General features: G+C 46.2%; 1 protein-coding gene across 1 annotated transcript in view; it reads right to left on the bottom strand.

Moving 5' to 3' along the window:
- Nucleotides 1-23008, bottom strand: part of CDH13 (cadherin 13) — a 2391456-nt gene that overhangs the window by 241686 nt on the left and 2126762 nt on the right. The window lies entirely within an intron of this gene.

The raw sequence follows: 23008 nt of genomic DNA, 5'->3' as shown, positions 1-23008 counted from the left end.
CTGCAATCCACATAGAAGCACCGTTTAACAGGTGGGTGACATAATTCAAGCTAGTCATATTCCAATCAACACAGACATTACCCTTGCTAAGCCATAAAGCTGATCCTGCAGAAAGTACCCACTACTTAATCATATTCTTGCGTTAGAGAATATATTCCATTGTAAAGCTATATTTATTACACATTATAAATACAATCTAACAATAAAGAAACATGTGTTTATACCTTTACAATAAGTACAGCATTGTTAATGATGGTTTCGACCCAATTAATATATGATAATCTCAGACAAGCTTCTCACATTTCTCAAACTATCAGTCACGATTGACCACACCCTCAGGTCCGATATGGCATCACTAATTCAGTGGACTTGAACCCAGGAAAAAATCCCTCATGAATTCCTCCAAATGTTGTCCATTACAAAATGAACCCACCTGCTCCCTCAAGATGAAGGAGCTTGGGCCAACATAATAGCTGGTCCCCCAAAACAACCATACCAGAGCCTCCCTGTAGAGGGATAACCCCACAGTCTGAGATGATGCTGGGCAACCGGGGCATACCTTTGTTACTTGGTGCAGCCACCATTCCCCTCCAGCATCCCCATGGCTGTGTAATGGATTACCCTATATAGCTAGTGACAATCGCTGTAGCTGAGATCACCAGCCCTTCACTAGAGATCATAGTGCTCCTGCCCCGGGTTGAGCCAATGGCTTAAAACAAATGCCATCTTCAATCCACCTGCACATATATTCCCAATACCAAGGCTGCCCTCCTGTTCAATGACCAAACACAACTAATCTTCTGCCACAGACCTGGGTGGGGCCCCAACCGACCAGAACACCCCCATGCTCCATTCCTTAGTGTTGCAAAAAATGTTGTAGTTCTCTCCAAGCAGCTTGTTGCCCTAGAATGACAAAGGAACTCCATCCGTGTACAATAGTGACTACCTCCAGATGTAACCATAGGAAATTGTCTTCAACCATTCCATGTTAAGCAATCTCTTCATCCTGCTATTCAACACCTGACTGATTTGTTGAGGCCTTTGGAGGACCAGCCTAGCTTTCAAGCCCCCCGGGGTACTGTGGGGCCATGCATTGTCTGAGCCTGGATATTTCCAAGCCAGTCAATACATTTCTCCAATTAAGTTCTCAAATAAGGTTCATCTGCCCAGGGTCACCAAAATGTTGCCACTAAGAGGGAGGATGATACATTCTGGCAGCTGTAGCCCCTTGAATGTAACCTCCACAACCAGCTAGCATAGACCATTGAAGCGGAGATCGCCCCTACCGGCCCATTGGAAACGAAGACCTGTTTCTACAGCAATCCACATAGAAGCACAGTTTAATTTATGAGCTACAGTGTACTCAACATGTAGCATACAAAGTTGACAGCCCTGACAAACTTCCTCTATGGACAAGGAATGAAAAAGTGTTGGCTGTGTTTTATTGCAAATATGATGGAAAGACAAAGAATAACTCTTTTGAAAGGTAATTGAGAATCAACTCTTGAAGTTTGTAGACTACATATTCATTGATTGCACTTCATCTCATTAATTTAACCACGCTATTTTCCCTGTGAGAAAATTTCCTCACAAGCAGGCAGAGTGGGAATTTCAAGGTAGGTATACCTTGAAAAGTGGGTGGACATTCACCAACTCACAAGTTTGTGGGCCTCCGGGCTGCAAGCTCTGCCCATAAGACGGAAGCTCCGCCTCTGGGCCGGAAACTTCGCCTCTGGGCCGGAATTCCCGGCCCGAGTGTGGACGTAAAGTTAGTAGTCTTAAATCTATTCTGTGAATACTGAAAGTAGTAAGTTCATTCTGTGAATCCCGAAAGTAGTAAGTGCATTCTGAGAATACCAAATAGTAGTAAGTTTAGGATTTAGTCTTAAGTTCATTCTGTGAATCGGGCCCTTAGACATCTCTCTGTCTAGTGTTTTTCCCTACACAATTACCAAGTAAACTTTTAGAGGACAAAAATCCTGCTGGTTAAGAAACAAAGGTGTATTTTCCAATGTTATCTTCCACAGGAAAACACGTTTTTTTTCATTGAAACACTTTCCCCTGCACTTGAAGATAATCATTGTGTTCCCATTTATGTCCTAGAATAACACTTTTCCACTTGCAGGATAATTTATATTTGAATTTCCTTACATATAATACAATGAAGAGTTCTGTAAGTTGCCAGTGTTCACCACTTTAGGTAGTGACATGAGTTTATCTAGGCACCTATTCACACTAACCTCTCTAAGATTCGTCGCCTTGTCCAACCCATACTCCTGATTTTCTCATGCAGAAATATTTACCAAAAATGCATGCTTTTAGCTAAACTAAGTGAATTTGTGCACAGAAATCCTGATTTTGTTAATCGAGATTTCACTTTTGCAGTAGAACATCCATTTATTTTACCCTATTGGTGCCACTTTGATCCGCATTTCATGTTGAGCAGACCAGACTTCCTGTGTGGGATTCCACTTCACTCAGTTATTAGTGGGCCATTGTTCCAGAACCTAGATTTCCTAGGTGCGGGAACAGCGGACCCAATTTTACAGGTCAGTAAACCCAACCAATAGAATTACCTAAGGAATGGACTGTAGTGCTGTTTAAACCCTTCCCTAGAGCCCATTTGACATCATTCCAAGCCACAAATGAGCCTGTAATGTAATATTCCTTCCCTCCCTAGCCCTCCTCTGCTAATAGTTTTCCTGAACATTGACTATTACCTCAGTCCATTGCCTCAGTAAGGTCTTGCATGAAGATGGTTGCATTCTTTTCTGATATCACAGCAGTCAAAAATAAAGCCTCAGGTTAGTGAATTCCAAGTAGATAAAACAATAGAACTGGTCCAAGTTTTAGTTTATTTTCTGTATATTTTCGGTAAGGCCTCTGTGATTAATGCTTATTTGTTACTAACATATATATATAAAAACATTCTCACAGAAGCCACCATCCCAATACTCTTGGAGAGCCAAAAATAACAATTTTTTCAGTGATAGGCCCTTGTAAATCAATCAGTGAGACTACATGAAGTTGATTCTTTCTATTGTGGTTTTGTGTTTGATGCCGCTGAATAGTATTAGTTTAGTTGGTATTGAATATAAATAACCCAGGTAGTACAACTATTCATCTTCATAGAAGAAAGCTGTTAATTCTATTCCTCCAATATTTGTAAATATCAGTCTCCTTCCTAGCATGTATCACGTTAATATAATTTTAACATTGAAGTTCGAGACGATTTTGAAGTAGAAATTAGTAATGAAGGTATGACTTATGTCACATGGTTGTGTCAGAAATATGTCAGGTACACCTTCTATGGATTTCAGTATCATAGGATACTAAATTCCTGACAAACTTTTCCCTTTCGTCAACCAAGGTTGAGGAATTTGCTCCCCAACTGGTTTGCAAATAGAATGCAATTTGCAATGCATCTAAAGTACTTAAAATTCACAAAGCAAATATTCCATTTGCAGGGGTCATAAAACAACCCAATGGATATGAATGGGTTCGGTGGCACTATGGAGCCCTCTGTGATTGCCCTCAACTTGAGTCATGCAAGGGAAGTAGACCACCAGCTCTGAATTTGTTTTCCAAAACGGGAGACCTTTATGTTTTTAATGCAAACCTTATATATTAAAGGATCAGGTGCTACTTTACAAAAATAAGAGAAACCTAAAAGTAACAGCGATATTTCATGGGAGGTGACTTATTTAACTGTGTTTACACAAACGTGTTACATGTATTTCTAGCCATAGTAAATGGGTACAAACACCAGCTGTAAATAATTCTGCTTTTCTTTATTTGTTGCTACTTATCCATCAATTAAGTTGTGGTTTACACATCTGGCAAATTCATTCCCAAACAATGTGGTCTTCACTATGGATGGCCTGGAGTTCAGAGAGTTAATGGTGCAGACCATTCAGTCTCGCCCAGGTTCTAAAAGCTAAAAATGTATTGATTTGCAAACTCCAGACCCAATAATTCCAGGCCAGGAGACACTGATCCTGGAGCTTTGAGCGGAACTGTGGGGACCGCATGCAGCTTGTGCACCTCAGCTCCTGCCTCTAGTCCAAATGCAGCATGAGGGAATCTCTATCGCCACGAGTTCTACCCTCCACCGACCCCCCAACACTTGCACCAGTCCTGGAAACATGCCCACACATAAGCACATGGAAAATGCAAGAGAATTTGGGCTCCTGATTTACCATCAAAAAGGGAAAAAACACTCAGGTTTGAATTCTGTCCTCCCATGCTGACCGCCCATGTGCTATTCACCTGGATATAATTTCGGGGATACCGGCTGGAATCACAGCTTCCCCACACCTAACTCCAGTTGGCTCGTAATGAGACTATGAGAAGCTCCAAACACATCTCTACACATTTCATAAACACAACAGGCATCACTTCTTTTCATGAGAAATACTCACAAAGAACTTAATATGTGCACATTTTGAAGAGCTTCAAAACTGACTGGTTAGTGACAGTATTAGAGCGGGACACATCAACAAATGTATAATAGTAGGTAAAACAGTGTAAGTGTGTATTCCTTATATTATTCTACCTATTTACAGAATTAACTATTATATGTTTCTTCTTCACATTTATTTGTCTTTGAATTTATTTTGTCGAGAGCTACTTATAAGTTAAAGAGAACTGAAGAACGTAGAGGAGAATGTACAATACTGGATATAATTTTTCCAATTTACAACGAAAAGGAAGTCTACTATCAGAACACTAGGGAGCGGATTCACACAGGTCTTTATGAATTGGCAAGTAAAATATAAATTTTGGGGGAATTAGGAGAAATGGAATGGATTGTCCACTGTCCCCTCTCTGGACATTTACTACTAGAGAGCTGGATGCCTTGGCGTAACATGAAATGATGCACCCTGCAGCAGAATAAGAAGAAGGGCTCCTGAGCCTTCCTTATCTCTCAAATATTCATTAGTTTGGAGTGGAATGGGGTCTCCTCAAGGGTTTGGGGGCCACTGAAGGGTTGGGGCCTGTGTTACACTCCTGGTTGGATGTTTTGGGGTAGATTCACTTAGGAATGTAAGAGTATGCAAAAGAGTACATTTCCTCTCTTAAAACACTTTTGCGATTTGGCCCTTTTGAGTGCAGCTAACAATTGTAGTTTTCTTTTTTCTACTGACATTTCTGATGCATGCACAAGACTACTAAACTTGTGGTGGCAGACAAGATCTGATCAATCTAGATGGCCCAGTTGCCAGCTCCCTGCAGCCTGAATCCTCTAAACCAGATAAAATTGGGATTTCACTATTGTCTTTTATTACAGTCCATAAAACTACACTCTAACCCCCTCACACACACACACACCACTCAGCAAACATTTTAAACCTACTGTCTCTTCTGAATAGCCTATCTACTCTTTCAGCATGCAATAGGAAGACCGGAAGAATGAAAATTTAAGTCTATGTATTTTATAATGAAATGCTATCAAAATTAATGTGAGTTCTGCTCATGAGGACAGCCATCTCTGCCAAATGCCAGAATGGTCAGATGATTAATAATGCAGTAATAATGCCTTTGATCACTTACATTTTGCAGGGACGTATTAAAACTACATTGTAGGTATATAAATGTGTTAAAAGAACATACTCTTAAAGGCCAAAGTTTATTACCAGTTGATTTCCACTATTTAATGCACTTGCAAATTAAATGATGAGGGGAAAAAGCCTTAGTCTGATTTCCGAAGGAACAAGTGAACTTTCCAACAAACATAGCATAAATTAATTGAAATGCAGCTGCGATAATTTAAATGTTTATACTGTTCTCATTGAAGATGGATTAAGAGAAATGTACTGAGATATACTAATTAAAATATGTGATGCATTATCGCTTGTATTGATCTTTACAGTTTACACTCAATGCAATGAATCAAAATATAATATGTTACAGCTTCTTCAGCCTTGAAATGATTGTTGTAGTTTACTACTTATAATGAATTTATCAGCATCGGTTTGTTTAATGGTTTCAGTAATTTAATTCAGAGTGTTGCTGTGTTTGCCAGAACACCTGCATGCACCTTTGAAAGATTTCAAAGCAACATTTCCATGTTTTTTAGAACATTGGAATGATGGGACCTCTGTTGAAGACATTGGGCCGGGGCTAGTAATGGTTGGTATAAGTCTTATGCAGGAAAAATTCCAATGTTTGTATCAGGCCCTTTACCATCTTCCCCTACCTAAGATTTCCACATAAGGTCCAAGCTACTATCTCTCTTGTACTGCCTAAACTTGATAACACCGATGGCCTCTACCACATATCATCTTTATCAACTATGAAAAGACTACAACGAATTCAGAACTCTGTTGTCAGCTCTACTCCTACATGTAAAGCCACAAACCCACATATCTCCGCCTTGAGGTCCCTATATTTGCTAACGGCTGCCAGAAGATCCACCTTTAAACTGCTTTGTATCACCCACAAAATAATAAATGGAACAGGACCACTTTTCATCACGAATAAAATCACCAAATACATGCAACCAAGGAACCTCGCTCCCGATTGGCCCCTCGCCTCAAAACTCCAGCATTCAAGAAAATAACATGGGTGGTACATCTTTTTCTGTTCAAGCAACCAAACTGTGGAATTGATTACCCCCAAACACAAGATCTATGGATAACTATCTTATCTTTAGAAGACTACTCATGAGTTGACTTTGTTCTACATGACCACCATACTCAAAACACAAAGGCACAGCTTATGCCTGTATATGTTAAACATGCATAATTTGTAGGGGTAGGGGGAACTCACAGAATTTGACTCCATGGAATTTCGTGGAGTAACTAAAAAACTCAGCAACATTCTGCAGAGTTCCACCAATGGGCGGGAATAGGCACAACATGCTGCTTACGCTGTAACTTAAAGCCTGAAGCACATTCTGCTCAGAAAAACCAGCAAAATGGATACCATATAGCATACCAGAGGGCACAGCTATTCAAGTTGATTTTGCTGCTACTGGAGTAGATTTTCTACTTGAGCAGCAGCCTTCTGACCGCGAATGTCTTGACCGCCCACAGTGGAAAAATCTTGCCAGATGTTGTCCTGGTGACCGAAAAAAGTGTTTGTCTATTTACCATTTTGGCATGCACATGAGAACAATTCTGCCGCACAGTCTTTGGCACAAGAGTAACGCAGTGGCACCATAGTTCCTCTGATACCCCTGGCAGAGCTGAATATGTCACCCACCCCAAATAATTTTATTATATGTATGTATCATGATATGTCCATTTCTACGTACAAATATAATTACTAATTATAGTTTAACCCCTTGCATGCTGCCGCGATTCTGCGCCTGTGTGGCAGAATCGCGAGTGGGCGGGTTCATGACGGCCCCCAGCCGTCATCAGCAGACGAGCGCCGTAGTGCATGACGGAGAGGGGCCGTCATCAGCATGCAAGGGGTTAAAAATATAGATATTCTTATAGCTCTACTAAACAAATGTTTATATTACTTATGGTTGGAACATATATATATATATATATATATATATATATATATTCACGCTCCAGGTTGTCCACCTTGTGAGTAGCACGCGAGCAGCAGCTTTATTTATGTGTAGGTGAGGACGGGGATCCGCTCGTAGACGCCGCTCCGTAATGGATCTGCCCGACGCGTTTCGAAGCTCCATCTGCTTCTCTTCAGGGGCTTTAACGGAAGCGGTGTGCGCACCCGCTACACTTCTCCAATTTCATATAACTCACCCGCCAATGGGAGGCTCCAATGAGACTTCTGGGAAGTGTAGTGCGGAAAGCACACAATCAAGTCCTGTATGGACTCCACGAGTGGGCCCGTCCTTGATCCCATGTACGGCTGCTACTTCACTGCCGTGACCCCCGTCCTCACCTACACATAAATAAAGCTGCTGCTCGCGTGCTACTCATAAGGTGGACAACCTTGGAGCGTGAATCTATATGCGGCAGTCCAGCCGCAGAGTATGCACCACCCCGTTAACGTGGGGGTCACGGCAGTGAAGTAGCAGGCGTACATGGGATCGAGGACGGGCCCACTCGTGGAGTCCATACAGGACTTGATTGTGTGCTTTCCGCACTACACTTCCCAGAAGTCTCATTGGAGCCTCCCATTGGCGGGTGAGTTATATGAAATTGGAGAAGTGTAACGGGTGCGCACACCGCTTCCGTTAAAGCCCCTGAAGAGAAGCAGATGGAGCTTCGAAACGCGTCGGGCAGATCCATTACGGAGCGGCGTCTACGAGCGGTTCCCCGTCCTCACCTACACATAAATAAAGCTGCTGCTCGCGTGCTACTCATAAGGTGGACAACCTTGGAGCGTGAATCTATATGCGGCAGTCCAGCCGCAGAGTATGCACCACCCCGTTAACGTGGGGGTCACGGCAGTGAAGTAGCAGCCGTACATGGGATCGAGGACGGGCCCACTCGTGGAGTCCATACAGGACTTGATTGTGTGCTTTCCGCACTACACTTCCCAGAAGTCTCATTGGAGCCTCCCATTGGCGGGTGAGTTATATGAAATTGGAGAAGTGTAACGGGTGCGCACACCGCTTCCGTTAAAGCCCCTGAAGAGAAGCAGATGGAGCTTCGAAACGCGTCGGGCAGATCCATTACGGAGCGGCGTCTACGAGCGGTTCCCCGTCCTCACCTACACATAAATAAAGCTGCTGCTCGCGTGCTACTCATAAGGTGGACAACCTTGGAGCGTGAATCTATATGCGGCAGTCCAGCCGCAGAGTATGCACCACCCCGTTAACGTGGGGGTCACGGCAGTGAAGTAGCAGCCGTACATGGGATCGAGGACGGGCCCACTCGTGGAGTCCATACAGGACTTGATTGTGTGCTTTCCGCACTACACTTCCCAGAAGTCTCATTGGAGCCTCCCATTGGCGGGTGAGTTATATGAAATTGGAGAAGTGTAACGGGTGCGCACACCGCTTCCGTTAAAGCCCCTGAAGAGAAGCAGATGGAGCTTCGAAACGCGTCGGACAGATCCATTACGGAGCGGCGTCTACGAGCGGTTCCCCGTCCTCACCTACACATAAATAAAGCTGCTGCTCGCGTGCTACTCATAAGGTGGACAACCTTGGAGCGTGAATCTATATGCGGCAGTCCAGCCGCAGAGTATGCACCACCCCGTTAACGTGGGGGTCACGGCAGTGAAGTAGCAGCCGTACATGGGATCGAGGACGGGCCCACTCGTGGAGTCCATACAGGACTTGATTGTGTGCTTTCCGCACTACACTTCCCAGAAGTCTCATTGGAGCCTCCCATTGGCGGGTGAGTTATATGAAATTGGAGAAGTGTAACGGGTGCGCACACCGCTTCCGTTAAAGCCCCTGAAGAGAAGCAGATGGAGCTTCGAAACGTGTCGGGCAGATCCATTACGGAGCGGCGTCTACGAGCGGTTCCCCGTCCTCACCTACACATAAATAAAGCTGCTGCTCGCGTGCTACTCATAAGGTAGACAACCTTGGAGCGTGAATCTATATGCGGCAGTCCAGCCGCAGAGTATGCACCACCCCGTTAACGTGGGGGTCACGGCAGTGAAGTAGCAGCCGTACATGGGATCGAGGACGGGCCCACTCGTGGAGTCCATACAGGACTTGATTGTGTGCTTTCCGCACTACACTTCCCAGAAGTCTCATTGGAGCCTCCCATTGGCGGGTGAGTTATATGAAATTGGAGAAGTGTAACGGGTGCCCACACCGCTTCCGTTAAAGCCCCTGAAGAGAAGCAGATGGAGCTTCGAAACGCGTCGGGCAGATCCATTACGGAGCGGCGTCTACGAGCGGTTCCCCGTCCTCACCTACACATAAATAAAGCTGCTGCTCGCGTGCTACTCATAAGGTGGACAACCTTGGAGCGTGAATCTATATACGGCAGTCCAGCCGCAGAGTATGCACCACCCCGTTAACGTGGGGGTCACGGCAGTGAAGTAGCAGCCGTACATGGGATCGAGGACGGGCCCACTCGTGGAGTCCATACAGGACTTGATTGTGTGCTTTCCGCACTACACTTCCCAGAAGTCTCATTGGAGCCTCCCATTGGCGGGTGAGTTATATGAAATTGGAGAAGTGTAACGGGTGCGCACACCGCTTCCGTTAAAGCCCCTGAAGAGAAGCAGATGGAGCTTCGAAACGCGTCGGGCAGATCCATTACGGAGCGGCGTCTATGAGCGGTTCCCCGTCCTCACCTACACATAAATAAAGCTGCTGCTCGCGTGCTACTCATAAGGTGGACAACCTTGGAGCGTGAATCTATATGCGGCAGTCCAGCCGCAGAGTATGCACCACCCCGTTAACGTGGGGGTCACGGCAGTGAAGTAGCAGCCGTACATGGGATCGAGGACGGGCCCACTCGTGGAGTCCATACAGGACTTGATTGTGTGCTTTCCGCACTACACTTCCCAGAAGTCTCATTGGAGCCTCCCATTGGCGGGTGAGTTATATGAAATTGGAGAAGTGTAACGGGTGCGCACACCGCTTCCGTTAAAGCCCCTGAAGAGAAGCAGATGGAGCTTCGAAACGCGTCGGGCAGATCCATTACGGAGCGGCGTCTACGAGCGGTTCCCCGTCCTCACCTACACATAAATAAAGCTGCTGCTCGCGTGCTACTCATAAGGTGGACAACCTTGGAGCGTGAATCTATATGCGGCAGTCCAGCCGCAGAGTATGCACCACCCCGTTAACGTGGGGGTCACGGCAGTGAAGTAGCAGCCGTACATGGGATCGAGGACGGGCCCACTCGTGGAGTCCATACAGGACTTGATTGTGTGCTTTCCGCACTACACTTCCCAGAAGTCTCATTGGAGCCTCCCATTGGCGGGTGAGTTATATGAAATTGGAGAAGTGTAACGGGTGCGCACACCGCTTCCGTTAAAGCCCCTGAAGAGAAGCAGATGGAGCTTCGAAACGCGTCGGGCAGATCCATTACGGAGCGGCGTCTACGAGCGGTTCCCCGTCCTCACCTACACATAAATAAAGCTGCTGCTCGCGTGCTACTCATAAGGTGGACAACCTTGGAGCGTGAATCTATATGCGGCAGTCCAGCCGCAGAGTATGCACCACCCCGTTAACGTGGGGGTCACGGCAGTGAAGTAGCAGCCGTACATGGGATCGAGGACGGGCCCACTCGTGGAGTCCATACAGGACTTGATTGTGTGCTTTCCGCACTACACTTCCCAGAAGTCTCATTGGAGCCTCCCATTGGCGGGTGAGTTATATGAAATTGGAGAAGTGTAACGGGTGCGCACACCGCTTCCGTTAAAGCCCCTGAAGAGAAGCAGATGGAGCTTCGAAACGCGTCGGGCAGATCCATTACGGAGCGGCGTCTACGAGCGGTTCCCCGTCCTCACCTACACATAAATAAAGCTGCTGCTTGCGTGCTACTCATAAGGTGGACAACCTTGGAGCGTGAATCTATATGCGGCAGTCCAGCCGCAGAGTATGCACCACCCCATTAACGTGGGGGTCACGGCAGTGAAGTAGCAGCCGTACATGGGATCGAGGACGGGCCCACTCGTGGAGTCCATACAGGACTTGATTGTGTGCTTTCCGCACTACACTTCCCAGAAGTCTCATTGGAGCCTCCCATTGGCGGGTGAGTTATATGAAATTGGAGAAGTGTAACGGGTGCGCACACCGCTTCCGTTAAAGCCCCTGAAGAGAAGCAGATGGAGCTTCGAAACGCGTCGGGCAGATCCATTACGGAGCGGCGTCTACGAGCGGTTCCCCGTCCTCACCTACACATAAATAAAGCTGCTGCTCGCGTGCTACTCATAAGGTGGACAACCTTGGAGCGTGAATCTATATGCGGCAGCCCAGCCGCAGAGTATGCACCACCCCGTTAACGTGGGGGTCACGGCAGTGAAGTAGCAGCCGTACATGGGATCGAGGACGGGCCCACTCGTGGAGTCCATACAGGACTTGATTGTGTGCTTTCCGCACTACACTTCCCAGAAGTCTCATTGGAGCCTCCCATTGGCGGGTGAGTTATATGAAATTGGAGAAGTGTAACGGGTGCGCACACCGCTTCCGTTAAAGCCCCTGAAGAGAAGCAGATGGAGCTTCGAAACGCGTCGGGCAGATCCATTACGGAGCGGCGTCTACGAGCGGTTCCCCGTCCTCACCTACACATAAATAAAGCTGCTGCTTGCGTGCTACTCATAAGGTGGACAACCTTGGAGCGTGAATCTATATGCGGCAGTCCAGCCGCAGAGTATGCACCACCCCGTTAACGTGGGGGTCACGGCAGTGAAGTAGCAGCCGTACATGGGATCGAGGACGGGCCCACTCGTGGAGTCCATACAGGACTTGATTGTGTGCTTTCCGCACTACACTTCCCAGAAGTCTCATTGGAGCCTCCCATTGGCGTGTGAGTTATATGAAATTGGAGAAGTGTAACGGGTGCGCACACCGCTTCCGTTAAAGCCCCTGAAGAGAAGCAGATGGAGCTTCGAAACGCGTCGGGCAGATCCATTACGGAGCGGCGTCTACGAGCGGTTCCCCGTCCTCACCTACACATAAATAAAGCTGCTGCTCGCGTGCTACTCATAAGGTGGACAACCTTGGAGCGTGAATCTATATGCGGCAGTCCAGCCGCAGAGTATGCACCACCCCGTTAACGTGGGGGTCACGGCAGTGAAGTAGCAGCCGTACATGGGATCGAGGACGGGCCCACTCGTGGAGTCCATACAGGACTTGATTGTGTGCTTTCCGCACTACACTTCCCAGAAGTCTCATTGGAGCCTCCCATTGGCGGGTGAGGTATATGAAATTGGAGAAGTGTAACGGGTGCGCACACCGCTTCCGTTAAAGCCCCTGAAGAGAAGCAGATGGAGCTTCGAAACGCGTCGGGCAGATCCATTACGGAGCGGCGTCTACGAGCGGTTCCCCGTCCTCACCTACACATAAATAAAGCTGCTGCTCGCGTGCTACTCATAAGGTGGACAACCTTGGAGCGTGAATCTATATGCGGCAGTCCAGCCGCAGAGTATGCACCACCCCGTTAACGTGGGGGTCACGGCAGTGAAGTAGCAGCCGTACATGGGATCGAGGACGGGCCCACTCGTGGAGTCCATACAGGACTTGATTGTGTGCTTTCCGCACTACACTTCCCAGAAGTCTCATTGGAGCCTCCCATTGGCGGGTGAGTTATATGAAATTGGAGAAGTGTAACGGGTGCGCACACCGCTTCCGTTAAAGCCCCTGAAGAGAAGCAGATGGAGCTTCGAAACGCGTCGGGCAGATCCATTACGGAGCGGCGTCTACGAGCGGTTCCCCGTCCTCACCTACACATAAATAAAGCTGCTGCTCGCGTGCTACTCATAAGGTGGACAACCTTGGAGCGTGAATCTATATGCGGCAGTCCAGCCGCAGAGTATGCACCACCCCGTTAACGTGGGGGTCACGGCAGTGAAGTAGCAGCCGTACATGGGATCGAGGACGGGCCCACTCGTGGAGTCCATACAGGACTTGATTGTGTGCTTTCCGCACTACACTTCCCAGAAGTCTCATTGGAGCCTCCCATTGGCGGGTGAGTTATATGAAATTGGAGAAGTGTAACGGGTGCGCACACCGCTTCCGTTAAAGCCCCTGAAGAGAAGCAGATGGAGCTTCGAAACGCGTCGGGCAGATCCATTACGGAGCGGCGTCTACGAGCGGTTCCCCGTCCTCACCTACACATAAATAAAGCTGCTGCTCGCGTGCTACTCATAAGGTGGACAACCTTGGAGCGTGAATCTATATGCGGCAGTCCAGCCGCAGAGTATGCACCACCCCGTTAACGTGGGGGTCACGGCAGTGAAGTAGCAGCCGTACATGGGATCGAGGACGGGCCCACTCGTGGAGTCCATACAGGACTTGATTGTGTGCTTTCCGCACTACACTTCCCAGAAGTCTCATTGGAGCCTCCCATTGGCGGGTGAGTTATATGAAATTGGAGAAGTGTAACGGGTGCGCACACCGCTTCCGTTAAAGCCCCTGAAGAGAAGCAGATGGAGCTTCGAAACGCGTCGGGCAGATCCATTACGGAGCGGCGTCTACGAGCGGTTCCCCGTCCTCACCTACACATAAATAAAGCTGCTGCTTGCGTGCTACTCATAAGGTGGACAACCTTGGAGCGTGAATCTATATGCGGCAGTCCAGCCGCAGAGTATGCACCACCCCATTAACGTGGGGGTCACGGCAGTGAAGTAGCAGCCGTACATGGGATCGAGGACGGGCCCACTCGTGGAGTCCATACAGGACTTGATTGTGTGCTTTCCGCACTACACTTCCCAGAAGTCTCATTGGAGCCTCCCATTGGCGGGTGAGTTATATGAAATTGGAGAAGTGTAACGGGTGCGCACACCGCTTCCGTTAAAGCCCCTGAAGAGAAGCAGATGGAGCTTCGAAACGCGTCGGGCAGATCCATTACGGAGCGGCGTCTACGAGCGGTTCCCCGTCCTCACCTACACATAAATAAAGCTGCTGCTCGCGTGCTACTCATAAGGTGGACAACCTTGGAGCGTGAATCTATATGCGGCAGCCCAGCCGCAGAGTATGCACCACCCCGTTAACGTGGGGGTCACGGCAGTGAAGTAGCAGCCGTACATGGGATCGAGGACGGGCCCACTCGTGGAGTCCATACAGGACTTGATTGTGTGCTTTCCGCACTACACTTCCCAGAAGTCTCATTGGAGCCTCCCATTGGCGGGTGAGTTATATGAAATTGGAGAAGTGTAACGGGTGCGCACACCGCTTCCGTTAAAGCCCCTGAAGAGAAGCAGATGGAGCTTCGAAACGCGTCGGGCAGATCCATTACGGAGCGGCGTCTACGAGCGGTTCCCCGTCCTCACCTACACATAAATAAAGCTGCTGCTTGCGTGCTACTCATAAGGTGGACAACCTTGGAGCGTGAATCTATATGCGGCAGTCCAGCCGCAGAGTATGCACCACCCCGTTAACGTGGGGGTCACGGCAGTGAAGTAGCAGCCGTACATGGGATCGAGGACGGGCCCACTCGTGGAGTCCATACAGGACTTGATTGTGTGCTTTCCGCACTACACTTCCCAGAAGTCTCATTGGAGCCTCCCATTGGCGTGTGAGTTATATGAAATTGGAGAAGTGTAACGGGTGCGCACACCGCTTCCGTTAAAGCCCCTGAAGAGAAGCAGATGGAGCTTCGAAACGCGTCGGGCAGATCCATTACGGAGCGGCGTCTACGAGCGGTTCCCCGTCCTCACCTACACATAAATAAAGCTGCTGCTCGCGTGCTACTCATAAGGTGGACAACCTTGGAGCGTGAATCTATATGCGGCAGTCCAGCCGCAGAGTATGCACCACCCCGTTAACGTGGGGGTCACGGCAGTGAAGTAGCAGCCGTACATGGGATCGAGGACGGGCCCACTCGTGGAGTCCATACAGGACTTGATTGTGTGCTTTCCGCACTACACTTCCCAGAAGTCTCATTGGAGCCTCCCATTGGCGGGTGAGGTATATGAAATTGGAGAAGTGTAACGGGTGCGCACACCGCTTCCGTTAAAGCCCCTGAAGAGAAGCAGATGGAGCTTCGAAACGCGTCGGGCAGATCCATTACGGAGCGGCGTCTACGAGCGGTTCCCCGTCCTCACCTACACATAAATAAAGCTGCTGCTCGCGTGCTACTCATAAGGTGGACAACCTTGGAGCGTGAATCTATATGCGGCAGTCCAGCCGCAGAGTATGCACCACCCCGTTAACGTGGGGGTCACGGCAGTGAAGTAGCAGCCGTACATGGGATCGAGGACGGGCCCACTCGTGGAGTCCATACAGGACTTGATTGTGTGCTTTCCGCACTACACTTCCCAGAAGTCTCATTGGAGCCTCCCATTGGCGGGTGAGTTATATGAAATTGGAGAAGTGTAACGGGTGCGCACACCGCTTCCGTTAAAGCCCCTGAAGAGAAGCAGATGGAGCTTCGAAACGCGTCGGGCAGATCCATTACGGAGCGGCGTCTACGAGCGGTTCCCCGTCCTCACCTACACATAAATAAAGCTGCTGCTCGCGTGCTACTCATAAGGTGGACAACCTTGGAGCGTGAATATATATATATATATATATATATATATATATATATAAATATAAAATTCACAACAGGTTGCCTATGGTGAGGAGGCCATCCAGAGTATGACACCTTACTACGAGGGCCCCAGCAAACACAGCAAACAGCGATCCCTCCGGAAATGCGTCTCTACTCGTTTCGGGACACCGCCCTTGATCACGAGCCTCCAGGAAATAAAGACAGTGGCTGCTTAGAGTTGAAACACCTGCTTTCATTTGATTAGCTCCGCCCTCCTGGGCGTGTCTTAGAGCCTCACTCAGCTTCTGTAGCCAAGTGTCTTCTGGTCATAGCAGTTCAACTCCCAATGCATTCCCCCAGTGGGTTTCCAAAGTCCATAGTCCACACTGTTAAAAACCCCAGTGGGTCGAAGGGAAAGCCAAAGGTGAGTTTGTTAGGTTCCCCCCCCCTCTCGTAGCGATAACCTCTGTTCCAATGGGCACCTCGAGTTTCAAGGTGCCAAGATCCACTGCTGCGGTGGGCCTCCTCGCAACCGAGCCTGCCCGTTATACAAAATTCACAACAGGTTGTCCATGATGAGGAGGCCACCCAGAGTATGACACCTTACTACGAGGGCCCCAGCAAACACAGCAAACAGCGATCCCTCCGGAAATGCGGCTCTACGCGTTTCGGGACACCGCCCTTGATCACGAGCCTCAAGGAAATAAAGACAGTGGCTGCTTAGAGTTGAAACACCTGCTTTCATTTGATTAGCTCCGCCCTCCTGGGCGTGTCTTAGAGCCTCACTCGGCTTCTGTAGCCAAGTGCCTTCTGGTCATAGCAGTTCAACTCCCAATGTATTCCCCCAATGGGTTGCCAAAGTCCATAGTCTACGCTGTTAAAAACCCCAGTGAGTCGAAGGGAAAGCAAAAGGTGAGTTGGTTAGGTTCCGCACCCCCTCGTAGCGATAACCTCTGTTCCAGTGGGCATCTTGAGTTTCAAGGTGCCACGATCTGCTGCTGCGGTGGGCCTCCTCGCGACCGAGCCTGGCCGCTATACAAAATTCACAACAGGTTGCCCATGGTGAGGAGGCCAACCAGAGTATGACACCTTACTACGAGGGCCCCAGCAAACACAGCAAACAGCGATCCCTCCGGAAATGCGGCTCTACGCGTTTCGGGACACCGCCCTTGATCACGAGCCTCCAGGAAATAAAGACAGTGGCTGCTTAGAGTTGAAACACCTGCTTTTATTTGATTAGCTCCGCCCTGCTGGGCGTGTCTTAGAGCCTCACTCAGCTTCTGTAGCCAAGTGCCTTCTGGTCATAGCAGTTCAACTCCCAATGTATTCCCCCAGTGGGTTGCCAAAGTCCATAGTCCACACTGTTAAAAACCCCAGTGGGTCAAAGGGAAAGCGAAAGGTGAGTTTGTTAGGTTCCGCACCCCCTCATAGCGATAACCTCTGTTCCAATGGGCACCTCGAGTTTCAAGGTGCCAAGATCCGCTTCTGCAGTGGGCCTCCTCGCGACCGAGCCTTGCCGCTGTACAAAATTCACAACAGGTTGCCCATGGTGAGGAGGCCACCCAGAGTATGACACCTTACTACGAGGGCCCCAGCAAACACAGCAAACAGCGATCCCTCCGGAAATGCTGCTCTACGCGTTTCGGGACACCACCCTTGATCACGAGCCTCCAGGAAATAAAGACAGTGGCTGCTTAGAGTTGAAACACCTGCTTTCATTTGATTAGCTCCGCCCTCCTGGGCGTGTCTTAGAGCCTCACTCGGCTTCTGTAACCAAGTGCCTTCTGGTCATAGCAGTTCAACTCCCAATGTATTCCCCCAGTGGGTTGCCAAAGTCCACAGTCCACACTGTTAAAAACCCCAGTGGGTCAAAGGGAAAGCGAAAGGTGAGTTTGTTAGGTTCCGCCCCGCCTCGTAGCGATAACCTTTGTTCCAATGGGCACCTCGAGTATCAAGGTGCCAAGAACCGCTGCTGCGGTGGGCCTCCTCGCGACCGAGCCTGGCCGCTATACAAAATTCACAACAGGTTGCCCTCCTCACCATGGGCAACCTGATGTGAATTTTATATATATAAATATATACAACATTCAAGTCGCGATTCCTCTGCCTCTTACAGCGGTGGGCTCCGGTGAGGTAGTGAGCCTCCCAAATTCCACAAACCTCTGGAACAATATGCCAAAGAAACGAGCCCAATTCCAGTTTGCGTGGTTGAAAATTTGTATTGCATCAAATGGCAAATCCTTGGCCAAGGATTTAGCATTTGACGCAATAAATATTTTCAACCACGCAAAATGGAATTGGGCTCGGTTCTTTAGCATATTGTACTAGAGGTTTGTGCAATACATGAATATATATTTATATTTAGATATATATGTATATTATTTATGCTTACCATGTATGTATGTCACTGCATAGTTTACATATACGTTTTTTGATTATATGCTTATGGGTCTATCCTTTATTTATTTTAATCTATCACAATGTATGATAATTTGATTGAATGTCTTTCTTTTATTTTGTAAATCACAATGTGTATATATGATAATAACAACTGTATCTATAAGTGCTTCACTATTGAAATATTGGGGATAATATAACCATTATAAACAAATATACATTTTAAAACCATTACATTTCTGAAAACAACCCCAATTAATATAGATACCAAAATTTGCTTTATATATAGCAACACTTGAAAGTCCAAGTTTCTAACTATGTATCCATACATGCACCTATGAGACTTTCTATAATACAACTTTATATCTCTTTATTATTTCCCATAAACATGTACACATTTTTACATAGGTATGTATCTATATATTTATTACATTACTTCTACAGTAGAAAAAAACAAAAAAACACCTTCAACTCTATCCAGTGCACCACTCAATTTTCTAGATGTATACCTGTTTTCAGCAGTCACAAATGGAAAATAAGGCCGTTTGCGACTGCTAAAAAAATTGTAACATGTACAAACCCGATTAGCGTTTGTGAGTTGCTACTAGGAAGGGACGTGCCAAGGGTGTCCCTTCCCTATAGCGAGTTGCACTGGTATGTACGCTTGTTTTGTGTCACAAATGCAGTTACAAAACTGTTGCAGTTACCACCTACTACAAGTAAGAGGTAAGCCAGTCACAAACAGGAAAGGGTCCACAAGTAACCCCTTCCCCTTTTTGAATGTATGCAAAAATATTATTAAAGAACAGGCAGTGGTCCCACTGACCACTGTCTGCCTTTAAAAAATTAAAAGAATACTTTTCATTTTTCTCTTTTAAACACATGCCATTTTCCTGTAAGGAAAATAGGATGCATTTGAAAGCAAACACAGACATTGTGGTATGATGTCCCGAGCAGGTCACCATCCCTCTGATAGTAGCCCATTCCCAATGGGTCTCAAAGTGCAACCTGCTTCATGAATATTGATGAGGCAGGTCATTTGCGACTCCATTTGGAAATGCTATATGTGTCTGGAACACATTATCACATTTTGTTTTGCGAGACACAAAAAATCACAACTTGTAGCCCGCAAAGTGGAATGTTCGTACAACTGGCCCTATGTCTCATCCTATACCTCTCGATATATCCTCTTCCTCCACTCTCTGACTTATTTCAAATGTCATTGTACTAATATCATCCTCCAATAACTCTTTCTAGACTCATCCCTCCTCTATCTCTCCTTCGACTCATCCCAAACCTTCTTTTACTACTATGATCTTCATAATAACACTTTCTTGACTCTTACCTCTAGCCCTACTTTGATTCATTTCAAACGTCATTTTTAACACTACAATTTTCCCTAAAAGCCCTTTTTAGTATTTTCCCTTCTTTATCCCTCCTTTGGCTCTTCTCAAACATATTTTTACTGATATAATCTCCACAATAACAGTCTGTAGACTCTTCACTTCTCTATCTTCATAAATCCAACCAGCAGACTAACATGCCCAATGCTCGAATTAACAACTCATATTTGCTATACTAATCTACCACTAATCCAAGTTGGGTTCCGGAGTAGCGTGCTACTCGCAGAAAAGAGCTTCAACACCTCTTATGCCATAGTAAGTGCTATATAAATACAATTACAATAATCTGTAGAGTCCTTGACAAGGGGCTCTAAACTTACAGTAGAATCCTTTTGACGTAATAACTTTTTTATTTTAGCTACGTTCATAATGACTACCACTATGTAAAACATAATATATGCCCATTTTAGATGTCAGAAGTCACTCTGGTATTGCCTAAAATCCACTACAATTATTTACATAAAACTCACAATTAATCATTTAGGGCTGGTTGTACGGATCCAATTAGCAGTTGCAAACCTTGTGATTCACTAAATCACAAGGTTTGGAAATAGTATATGGCGTTTTCATATTTTCTAAACCCATTGTGTGATTTGGTAAGTGCTTGATTTAGAAATGGGTTTAGAAATGCATACTAGATTGCAATTCAGAATGATCAGCGCCACCCCTCCAAATTGTGGATCGGTATGCTATGCATCAATGGTTTGCAACCACAATTTAGATTGCGAATCATTGATAGGTTAGAGACTTGACAAAGGAGGTAGTAACAAATTCTCAAAGGGCAAAGGTACCTTTTTGACCCGTTGTTCTTGGTGGATGCAGAAAAGAGGTTTATTTTTATTTGGAGTTGACAGTGGTCCAGGAAACTAGTGCCCAATCTTAAACACACTTCTAAATGTAGACCCATTTTCTTCAAGCAAACGGGGTGCCCTAAAAAAATTTAAACTTTATTTAAATGCAATCACCGGGCTAGTGGTTTGTTGCCCCCAGCAGGGTACCACCCTATGATGTCATTCAATCAGTGAGTTACAATTTGTGACCTAACCTATGAATAGTAATGGAGTCGTTTGAACTGCAGCTCAGTCTGTATGTGGATTTTGTGAACCGAAATAATAGTATATAGCTCAGTTTGCAAACTATGAATCAATTCACAAAAAGCCGGGTCCTAATTTCCAACTTCTTTGGATTTTTTATACCTAGCCCTTGTTGGTGCATGTAACCCTTTAGACCATGTGTGTGTCACCTCTAAGAATTGTAAATGACAAGTTTTACAATAGTGCAAGGTATTGTACTAAATGTACCTACCTATCAAAGATGGAAGCATGAGCTCACCAGACTGAGATTCAAACATGTGAACAGAAACATATGCCAGGAGTAAGAGTGTAACTTACTGGGACATTTTTAAATCTTTTAAGCTGATTGAGCACTGTATAAAAACCTATTAACATAGCAAATAACATATGAGTCTCTGTTAGCCCTGTGATCATAACTACATTCTGCTTACCTAAGGGTGACTTCCAGTTTTTTTTATCAAAGGTTGGCACATATTAGGCCTTCTGCCTTCAATGTCATATGATGGCTATTGCTTTTGAAATAAATAAAGCATTTCTAAGAAGATTAAAAGTTGACTATGCACAGCAGATCTCATGCTTCGGAGAGTAAGTAGGACAGCCTCAATAAGGCTCTGTTGGCTAACTTAACCTTGCAGGTATGTCTGATTACATTGTAGACAGAGAAGGAAGATGCTCTACATGATTTTGGAATGATAGAAGCTGCAATTAGTGAGACATGGTATTGTATATTAGTCAGGCTTGGAGGTATGTACAAAATGACAGATAACTGAACAAAATGGACCGGACTGTAGATTCATTTCAAGACAATCTCGATGGGGGGCTGGGACTACATTTCATTCAATTCCATTCCCTGGTGAGATTTTCCTTAAGGACACTAATAATGAAACCAAATCACAAGATTTGTTTACAGATGGGACTAAATAACACACAATGGTGTGGGCAAGGGAAAAAGGGAGCAGAGGATGCAGAAACCTTCAGGAATGTGAGGAAAACTTGGATATTCTCTCTTCGAGTAGGACCAAGTCGTCCTGAAGCAAATCAGGTGGTAAAAAGTTAGGAACTAAAGTATTGATTAAAATGGAGAACAATCTTGTGAATGATTACTAAATAAAGGTAGTGGGTATACCAATTAGTGTGATGAAGTTGAGCAGTGAATAACATGGCCTCTGGGCAGATATCTAGCTCCTTGCACCTTGCTTGCATCCTAGTTGATGAAAATATACCCAACAACACTCCAGGAAGAATGCAAAGCTTTTATCTTTCAAAAAAAGACTCTAGGTTTCATATCTTTAAACTACTTCTCCCACACTGACGGGCTATTAGTTCCTACTTACCTCTTTCAAATTAATGTTCCTTATTAGTATTTAGGTGTTTGATTATCTGTAATGCTCTTAATTGTGTAAAAGGGTACCACTAATGAAGAAATAAATGGACAGATATTACAAGATGGTGATATCAAGGGGATAGGATTTAAGAGTAAAGGCTACTTGAAGCCACAAATGACTAACATGACTCTAAGGCCTTTGGCTGGGCCAGGTCAGTTTTAAGTAGCATCAAGCCATAATGTAGCATACAGTACACAGGTAGATTGTCAGTTCGCCCCAGAACTAAAGGGAGATGCAAAATGAGGGCACAACACTGTAGCTATCATCAATGATGAGGTGCTAGGAATACCCAAACTAATTGATGATCTACTCTAACATTATTCTGTAGAGCGAGGCATAGAGGGGCCAATGGAAAATCATTAGGAGTCTCCTGTAGTCATGGCAATGAGTGTGGGGACAATAAATATAAGGGTCACCCAGAGAGGTATGAGGTAAATCAGGCGAGTGCCAAGCCTTTGATGCCCAGTGCAGATGTGCTTGACAGTAGTTTTTTGGGGCCAACTGTATCATTCATAGAGAAAACATAACCAAGCCAATAAAGTGAAAGATGACACCACCAAAAGCAATAACAAAACAAGAGAATGGATTGGGTAAAAACGTAAATTTTATGAGACACCCTTTTAGGGTGAAGTCCATCAAAGAGCAGCTACTGTATAAAGCCTATGGAACAATGGAGTAACTGGATGACATATCTAACCAGACATCAAAAGATGTGGCAA

Source organism: Lissotriton helveticus, chromosome 12, assembly GCF_964261635.1.
Source record: "Lissotriton helveticus chromosome 12, aLisHel1.1, whole genome shotgun sequence".
Taxonomy (NCBI): Eukaryota; Metazoa; Chordata; class Amphibia; order Caudata; family Salamandridae; genus Lissotriton; species Lissotriton helveticus.
Note: the sequence above shows the minus strand (reverse complement) of the source record. Positions and strands in the feature narration are given on the sequence as shown.